Source organism: Cibotium barometz, chromosome 51 (genome assembly GCF_041138505.1).
Source record: "Cibotium barometz isolate CiBa-2024 chromosome 51, ASM4113850v1, whole genome shotgun sequence".
In the NCBI taxonomy this organism is placed as follows: domain Eukaryota; kingdom Viridiplantae; phylum Streptophyta; class Polypodiopsida; order Cyatheales; family Cibotiaceae; genus Cibotium; species Cibotium barometz.
In genome coordinates, this window is record NC_141096.1 from 17392762 (window position 1) to 17402569 (window position 9808).

Genomic DNA, 9808 nt, shown 5'->3' on the forward strand with positions numbered 1-9808 from the left:
AACTGATTGTGGAATTTCCTGAGGCTTGTAATGCATGACTTGATAGAGAGAGTCCACTAAAGTACAAGGATGATGAAGAGTCTTTCACTCTACAAGATTGCAACATATCCTTGGTGGATTGATATCCCTCCTCCAAATGTTCTTCTTCGTGAGAGGTAGAAGTATGAAGAATGGGAAAAGAGGAGGGGGAAGAGTAATCAAGTCATGAAAGGGGACTCGACTAAAGCAAGTAGTTTTTAATCCTTCTTGCTCTATGTTGGGTGAAATGCTTTTCTTATGCTATAAAATGTAAATATACGGTGGTTTGGGAAGGGGGAGAAATAAAGTTAATGTGGAGAAGCAAACAATTGACAAAAGAGGAAAAAACAACGAGATTAAGGATAATCCCCAAGGTGCATTGGTTGCATTGTTGAAAACATTATGCTCTTTTGTTAATTTGTGCATTTCAATAAGACTTTCTTTGCTATGTGAAAGTGCACATAGAAGATGATATTCCCAATATCATGATTGAGGGCTTCATTGTTGAGGTAATCTAAGTGTGAAATTTGCTATAAGGTAATGTAATGGTTGTCATTTAGCACAATGTACATTATGGATTGTTTTTTTGTGCTGATAAACAAAAGTGTTTTTTTGTTCCAAGATGGATGCATTCTACCTACTGCTCTTGCATCGTAAAGGCTATAAGCCTTTGCCATAGAGAGATGAGAGTGCGAGATACTTGCAGGCGGTGGGGATCGACATTCGATGGCACATCTTGTGCCACTATTTTCTCGAGGAGGCAAAGGTTTTGGAGGCTGGATATCCTTATGTGATGATGTCTCATGCCTACATTTGGAATCCACTTGTTGACATGCTACAAACAAATAATTAAGCTTCCATGTGGCAAGTTACTTGGAAGAAAAGAATAATGCTTCCATGTGGCAAGTTACTTGGAAGAAAAGAATAATGCAAAGACACGTTGAGAGATTTTTCAACTCCCACACTAGCTACAACTAGCTAGCACTGCAAGAAGGCTAGATGAGATCACGACCGAACACAAGATAACACCACCCCCAAACACCAAACAAATAGCACCCACACTGAAGGTCTTGGCTTGCCTCTCTTTAGCTCAATGGTCTTTGCTTAAATGCAGCTTTGAACACCTCTTGATCTTGCCGGAACCTATTTCAGACACTTATCTAATTCAGATAGCTTCTAAACCCCTTCAGACTCTTTTCTTGATTTAGACAACTCCTGTTCTTGAATGCTTCAATTTTAACTAGCTCCTAATATGATAGTATATCTAACTCAAGTAGCTTTATTTTTGATAGCATTTGATCCAAACAACTTTAGATCCAACAGTATCTGATCAGTCTTACTCCACACAAGTTCTAATCTGACCACTTTTTATTTGAATATTTTCTAATCTGAACAACTTCAGGCATCTCCTCTCCTAACATTTCCTGATTTAGATAGCTCTGTTCTTGAGCCTTCTTACTTCAGCAAGTAGTGATTAAGATAGCACTGATCCAAATGCCTCCTATAGCTAGCACTCAATCTAATAATACTTATTTAGATAGCTCTTACTCAATTCTTACTCTGGATAGTTCTGAACTGACTCTATCTACTTCAGTCAACTATGATTCTGCCACTTCCTCCTCCAGTCAGCACTCATTCAGTCAGTGTCTTTAGTCTTGAATTTTCCTCATTCATTTAGCTCTAACTCAATGAGCTCCCTATTCTGTCATCTTTCTTCTCTTGACTACCTCATTTAATCAGCACTGATTCTAGTAGAACTTATTCAAACAGCCCTACCCACTCAGCTCTCTATTTTGATAGCCCTTGATCTAAGAGCTCTAAAAACTGACTTTTCCTACTTTTCATAGCTCTAATTCAGCCAGCTCTCTCTAGTAAGCTCATGAATAGTCAACTCTACTTCAACCAGAACTAATTTAGTTAGCTCACTTTAGGCAGCTTTCATTCAGTCTCACTACTTTCTTTGGTCAGTGTTGATTTTGTGAGAATTGATCTTGACATGTCCTACTTAAGTCAACATTGGTTTAGTCAACTCCTCCTCCAACCAGCATTGTCCTCCCAACCACTTCCTCCTCTAGTTGGTACTGTTCCAGTTAGTACTATTCTAATCACTTCCTCCTCCTATCAGCTCTCATTCAGTCAGCACCTAATCTAAACAACTTGTAATCAGACAGCTTCATCTAGCTCTTAGTCTGACAACTTCTGATCCAAACTGCATAACTCTAATCAGCTCAGATTTCAATCAACTCTTAATCTATACAATGTCAGATCTGACAGCCTTCTAACCTATACACTTATGAGAAAATGCAAAGGTGCATGTAGCTAGCTCTATAAGGGGAATGGGTCAAACTAATCTAGTAAAAGAAAACATGATTGAATCCTCTAACCTCCACACTCTCACTAATTGATAACCTGCTCCTACAAGAATTTCACTCTCTAGAATCTCTTCTCACACTCAACTGCTCTGCTCTTTCCTTCCATCTGAAACCTTTCAACTGACTCCACTCTTAAGATAGCCAATAAAAACATAGGATGCTATGTCTTCCCTGACCCAATAGCTCTTGCCTCATAGAAATTCAACAACCAACATGCTACTCACCTAAGCATGAAATTCTTGACGATGTAGAAGCAATATTCAGCATGAAACAAAAATATTCTTAGAGAAGCTAAATAAACATGAAGGCACTCAGTACTCATCAAATGGTAAGTAGGATAAACAGGACAAGATTCAAAAAGACTTTAAAAAAATTTGTCCAAAATGGTAGTCCACAACAAAATGACCTGTAATGTCCAATGACAATATGGTAGTACAAGAAATTAAGAGGAGTCGTCTAACCACGCAAATAGGATTAAAAAAAAAGATAACATGAGAGCATTACACAATTGTGGAACATAAAAATTCACTTTCAGATGACTCCCTTGTGCTCTCATACTCATCCTCTGTCTTTGCTGCACTATCCTTTTTTGTGACTTTCTCAGACTCCTCATTTAGGAGCTCATTTAGGAGGTCCACCCTCTAGAACTCCTTTAAGTGTGCATCATACATAGCTGCATCACTCTCTATTCATAGACAATATCAAGTACTATGTCACCCTCTTGAGTGAAAGTACTCAGCATTACCTGAGCATAAGCATAGCATGAGAAGTATTGCAAAGATTTGTATAATAAGCTAGAGAAATATTAGTGGTCTTAATGCAACAACTTTACCTGAAGAAGACAAGAGGCCATTCTGCAACTCCACGTAATCGAGCACCCCACTGCACAAGTCACAGCCCATGGGCTCCACTATGTCACCCTAAGCATAGCATAATCTGAACCTAAGCATAGCATATTCTGAACCTAAGCATAGCATGAGAAGTATTTGCAAAGATTTGTATAATACATCTAGAGAAATATTAGTGGTCATAATGCAACAACTTTACCTAAAGAAGACAAGAGGCCGTTCTGCAACTCCACACAATCGAGCACCCCACTGCGCAAGTCACAGTCCATGGGATCCACTATCACACCACTATGAGAGTCGTAGTAGTAGGCACTTGCATCCACATTCTCCATAGCTCCATGATCATAGAAGGGATTTGTAACCTTCCTAAAGAATAGACCTACTACAAGAGCCTTGACCTAGACACAAATAATACGTTAATGTAAGGGAACATAATATAAGCACACAATATCTATAAAGGAGACTCTTTCTTACCAACTCTTGAGTGGCCTTTCTTGAGTACCCCTATGGGATAATGTAATGCAAGGTTTTATTCAACTTGAATCCATATCTATCACCATGTAGTTGAACAATACCGAAGTGATCTAGGGAGAATGTGACCATGCACCAACCTCCGTCTCCACATAGCTCTTAGCAAGTTTAGCCACCACCTTGGACAACTTTGGTGAGAACTCATTCCATGTGGGAACTTGTCCAATCTTTAGCCAAAACCCAAGAACTCATAAAGTACATGACTTTAACATATATGTTGTAGAACATCAAGAATATAAGAACATGAAAAGACTTACTAAATCTGGGTCTAAGCTCTCGACAACATAGCTCGTCGCGTGAAGTTTGCATACAACAATTGTGTTGAATCATTCGACTCCTCTCTATCAACTTTGAGGCCACATGTTGGTATGTTTCTAAACAATATAGGTATCCTACACTTGAATTAGGTAACATAGATGAAAGAGAACCTAAAAGTATTAGTCAACTGCTAATTGTAAATGTTACCAAAACCAACCTACCTTGGTAGAGTGTTGCCTCTGACTTTGGATATTCCCCCAATGGGTAATCCAGTCACCATGGGAAATACCTTTTCTCCCATGCATGAGTCCCCGAACACGCTAGCTAAGAGGTAAACATACCACAATCTTGATCTGTATCCATCCACTCATCAACTCCCTCTGGAATGGTATCCATAGCATGCTCAATGTACATCTTGATGAGCCATCTTCACAGAAGACAAAGAGAACAATAAGTGAAAGTCAAGAGATTGAATGTTGGGCTATGCACACATAGTGTGTTCACTCACCGATAGAGGATTCTCTTAGAGCTTTCTGTCACCTCAGGTTGATCACCCTCCTCCTCTTTCTTCTTTGTCTTGCTCCACAACTCACAAAATGCATTGTCAATATGTTCATTCCTTGCCCTTCCAATCCACTTGTAAAATCCCTCAGGCATGCCTTCTCCCAACTCCTCCTTTTTTTGCCTAGCCTGCACGTGCACATTTATGGCAAACAAGAACTCATAAGTCTCACAATGAAGCTTCCTACCCAAACATGCATTGACAAAGGTACTAGAACATACCTCTTAAGTGGCACTCGAGCAGTAACCAATAAGTACAACTTGTCTTTTGTGAAGCCTACCAACTCCTTCTCCTTATTCCAATTGTAATTGAAGAGTATAGAAAAAAACCTTGACCATTTGTTAGATTGGCAATGGCCAACATCTATTTCCATCGAGGAACCAATGAGACATGCATAGTAAGGATAGACTTTATACACATAGAGAAATCAAGGCAGCATGAGTACACTTTGTAGGCTTTCTACGTGTAGACACATTCTAATCTTCCCAAGGCCACATTATGTTTTATCTTTTCATCTTCAACATCGTTAATTATAGCTTATTCCTTCAAGATGTTATCATCGAATTCTCTCTACCTAAAATAATAATGAAGAGAGGACGTTGACCAAATCAAATCTTCATTTACATTCTATTCATGTCATAGAAATCTATCAACTATTTTACATTCCAAACCAATTGAGAAAGAGGTTATGCCTCCATCTCACCATTGAGTACTTTGTAAAACAATTTGGGTAGGGTAACTAGTGGGAAATATCAAAAGCAAAAGGCATATTCAACACAGAATAATTAACATACCTCTCTAGATCATAGGAAACCAGGTCTTTAGTCTATGTTTCCCATCCCATACAATAAAAATTTTGCTTTGCAAGTCATCCCATTGAAGTGGCAAGCTTGCTTCAAACATCTCACATTGATATCCCTCTAGATTGGTCGTCACTCTATATAAGATCATCTATGTGACCATCTGCATGTCTGCCCCCTTCCTACTGGGGACACGAGGAAAGGGGTAGACAACACACTATATCCCAACTGGGTAAATTTTGCTACCAAGGCCTCATTAGGTCTATGCACTAGCATGCATAGGGGAATACAGGGAGGCTCTACCGGCCTCTTCATAATGAAGCCCTCAATAACTTCCTCCAAGATCCTATATTTGGAATTTCCTTCCAAATATAGGATCTTGGAATTTCCTTCCAAATACAGGGAGGCTCTACCGGCCTCTTCATAATGAAGCCCTCAATAACTTCCTCCAAGATCCTATATTTGGAATTTCCTTCCAAAGAAAACTTGATGATTGGGAGGAGGTAGTACGATACTCCCCTCAAGCATAGTAGTACGAGCCAGACTATATTGGCCCTCCTTGGTTACCTCATTCTCATGCTTTCTCTCTTTCCCAATACTTCATGATTTTCTAGCACTCCTTCTCCATCTTGTTCTTCTCTCTGGCTCACATAGGGCTTCTTCCTCTGCCTTTCGGCATTAGAGGACCCCATAGAGTATGATATTACCCTTCTATTGCCCGTATGGCCAAAGCACAATGTGTAGTTCACCACGGGGCTGTCAACAAGAAATGGGAACATCATAAGTTTAATGAAGCCAACCCATGAAGCAATGTAACACAATATGTAATTCATGAATGCATGGTAACTTACTTTGCCTAGACATACGGGGTTTTTTCTTCACCGAAGATCAATCATTTTCCAGGGAGGCCCTGCAAGCCTACATTTGGCTCCAACCACAATATGTAATTCATGAATGCATGGTAACTTACTCTGCCTAGACATACGGGGTTTTTTCTTCACCGAAGATCAATCATTTTCCAGGGAGGCCCTGCAAGCCTACATTTGGCTCTAACCACTTTAGTATGAGAAAAGCACCTAAAACAAACCATGTCCTAAATCATGTCAAAACACATCCCCTAACTTTAAGGAGTCAGACGAGGGGTCTAGAAGAGAAATCAGAGGAGGGGTCAGAGAGGAGGAGTTAGAGGATGAATTAGAGGAGGGGAGGCAATTTAAACCAAAATAACATTACAGACCCAAGTCAATCACTCTCAATGCATGTAATGTAATATAGAGATAATTTAAAAAGTATTTGTTAAGGAAAACCCCAACTCATAAACAAACTTCAATTCACAAAAAAATAGCTCATTAGGATTTGCATACATAACTGAGACTACTTGAACTCATGTAAAAGGAATTGCTTACAACACACATAGGAGGAGTGAGAGGAGGGGAAGAGTCAAAGGAGGGGAGGAGGAGGAGTGGTTGAAGGAAGATACAGAGGGGGAGTCATAATAGGGGAGGAACAGTCAGAGGAGGAGTCAGGGGAGGGGTTAGAGGAGGAGGTAAGAGGAGGAGAGGACTCAGAGGAGAGGACTCAGAGGAGGAGGGATTAGAGGAGGTAAGAGGAGGAGAGGACTCAGAGGAGGAGGGATTAGAGGAGGAGTCAAAGGAGGGGAGGAGGAGGGGAGGTGGAGGTAGAGGAGGAGGGGGGGAATTAGAGGAGGAGTTGGAGGAGGGGGCTCAAAGGAGGCATTGGGAGGGGAGAAGTTAGAGTTGGAGGAGGGGTGAGAGGAGGAATCAAATCAGGGGACTCAGAGGATGGGGCTATGGACGAGTTAGAGGAGTCCCGAGCTCACAAAGGATCCTGCATACATGCAAGACCCTTTGTGGTATCACCAAGAGCAGCACCCCCTAGGAAAGAGGAGGAGTTAGAGGAAGAGACAAAGGAGGGGAGAACCAGCCAAAGGGGTAGAAGAGGAGGTAGAGGAGTGGTAAGAGGGTTCAAAGAAGGGATGGGCAGCCAGGATGGGTCAGAGGAGGAGCTTGAGGAGGGGAGAAGTGAGAGGAGGCGTTAGAGGAGGGCTTAGGGGGGAAGAGGAGGAGTAAGAGGAGGGGAAGAGTCAAATTTAGAGTCAAAGGAGGGGTTAGAGCAAAGGTCAGGGGAGGGGAGGAGTCAGAGAAGGGGGCAATGGTCAAAGGAGGGGAATCAAAGGATGGGGAAAAGGAGGAGTCTTGAGCTCACAAAGGATCTTACATGCACAAAGAAGGAACCTCTGTGGCATCACCAGGAAGCAACCCCTAGGAAAGAGGAGGAGTCCAAGTAGGGGTTTGAGGAAGAGAAAGAGGAGGGGAGTGAAAGGAGGAATCAGAGGAGGGGAGAAGCAGTTAGAGGGGTCAGAAGTGGGGAGTTAGAGGAGGGGAGAAGAGTCAGAGGGGTCGGAGGGGAGGAGCAAGAGATAGAGGAGGGGAGGAAGAGTCAGAGAAGGGATCAGAGGGGTTAGAGGAGAGGAGGAGAGGTAGAGGAGGGGTTAGAGGAGAGGAGGAGAGGTAGAGGAGGGGTTAGAAGAGAGGAGGAGAGGTAGAGGAGGGGTTAGAAGAGAGGACTCAAAGGAGGATTCAAAGGAGGAGTTCCAAGCTCAAAGGGGGAGTGAGATGAGGAGCAGAGGGGTCAAAGGAGGGGACTCAGAAGAGGGGGCAGAGGCGAAGTTAGAGGAGGACTCCTAAGCTCACAAAGGATCCTGTTCACATGTAGGAACCTTTGTGGCATCACCAAGAGTAGCACCACCAAGGAAAATGGGGCCTCTAGGTCATGGGTGGCTCAGAAGATTAGAGGAAGAGCTTTTGTGGCATCATCAAAGAGAAGCACCACCAAGGAGATCACAAATGATCATGGGTGGCTCACGAGACCACAAATGATCCTACATACATGCAGGAACCTTTGTGGCATCACCAAGAGTAGTATTGCTAAGAAAAATGGGGTTTTGAGTAGGCGTTTAGGTGTTAGGGTTTTGAACACAATAAGACCATGGAATAGAGCTTACCCCTGAGGGGAGATAGTTGAGGGATATGATGGCTGAGCTAAGTGAGATCCCCACCCTATATTTTATATACAAACTTTTATATATATATATATATATCACACACACACACACACACACACACACATGCACACATACACATAGAGAGGAGCTCCAAGTTTAACCATGGTCATAGGCAGCTCACAAGTGCACAAAGGATCCTATGCACACACAAAGGATCCTACGTGTGCGTAGGATCCTTTTTGGCATCACAATGGCCCAAGTATATGGGGCTTTAATCAGGTGTTTCCCAGGTGCTAGGGTTTTGAATGCAAATAAATAAAGGGAATAGAGCTTACCTGAGGGGCAATGTGGTGATTGTCAAGTGCTACGATGGTCAAGCTATGTGAGGTATATGTGTTGAAGAAAAAGAGAAAAACATAGTTTTGGAGAATGTGGGGGAGAATGAGTAAAAGAGACCAACCAACTTTGAGGTAACTGAAGATTTACAATATCCTAATGGTACTAATTAGCGGTTATGACATGCACGGAAAAGTTTAAAATAATTTAAAAATAGAATAAGTTATTTGTACTTTACAAATCCTATTTATAAGATATAATGATAATAATAGCAATTGATTTATAAAATATAATACTAATAATGATAATAATAAGAATTATCAATATAGAATATTTTACAAATGGAAAATGAAATAATCTTCTAATAGAATAATTTATAATGATTATCATAATTCATAAAACATATGCACAAATAATAATAATTTGAATTTCACAACTTCTAAATTAAACTTTACAATTACACAAATGTACTAATATTAATTCATCATATTAATAAATTTGAGACATTATAGGATTTTAATTCCTCTGACCCCTCCTCTGAATCCTTCGCCTCCTCTGACACCTCCTCCTCTGACTCCCCTCCTTTTATTCCTCTGACTTCTCCACTCCTTCTCATCTGTTCCCTCCTCCATTTATCCCTCCTTTGAGTCCTCCCCTCCTCGACTCCTCTATTTTCCTCCTCTGATCCCTCTTCTTCTGAGTCCTCCAATGCTTTGACTCCTCCTCTGTCTTCTGTATTCTGCCTCCTCTAACTCCTCCCCTCCTCTGACTCCTTCTCCCCCCTCCTCTGAATCCTCTTAGTCCCCCTCCTTTGACTCCTCTATTCTGCCTCCTTTGAATCCTCTATTTTGCCTCTTTTGACCCCTCCTCCTCCTCCTCCTCTAACCCCTCATGTGACCCCCTCCTCCTATGACCCCTCTTGCAAGATACTTCAAACTGATGGAGAAATGTGTGTTCACACATAAGATGTGGTACATGTGCAGACAAGGTATGACAACAAAATCCAACATCTCCTTTATAAACCCAAGGCCACAATTTAAGCACCTGATTAATATGCA

At 41.4% G+C, this 9808-nt stretch overlaps 1 long non-coding RNA gene across 1 annotated transcript; it reads right to left on the reverse strand.

Annotated features, from left to right (window-relative positions):
• Nucleotides 1-2772: 2772 nt before the first annotated feature.
• Nucleotides 2773-3642, reverse strand: LOC147609371 (uncharacterized). The gene is made up of 3 exons (XR_015264281.1): nt 3438-3642; nt 3223-3272; nt 2773-3135 (listed from the first exon to the last, which is right to left on the reverse strand). It is a non-coding gene; the product is annotated as an uncharacterized LOC147609371 (long non-coding RNA).
• Between the last annotated feature and the right edge of the window lie 6166 nt (nt 3643-9808).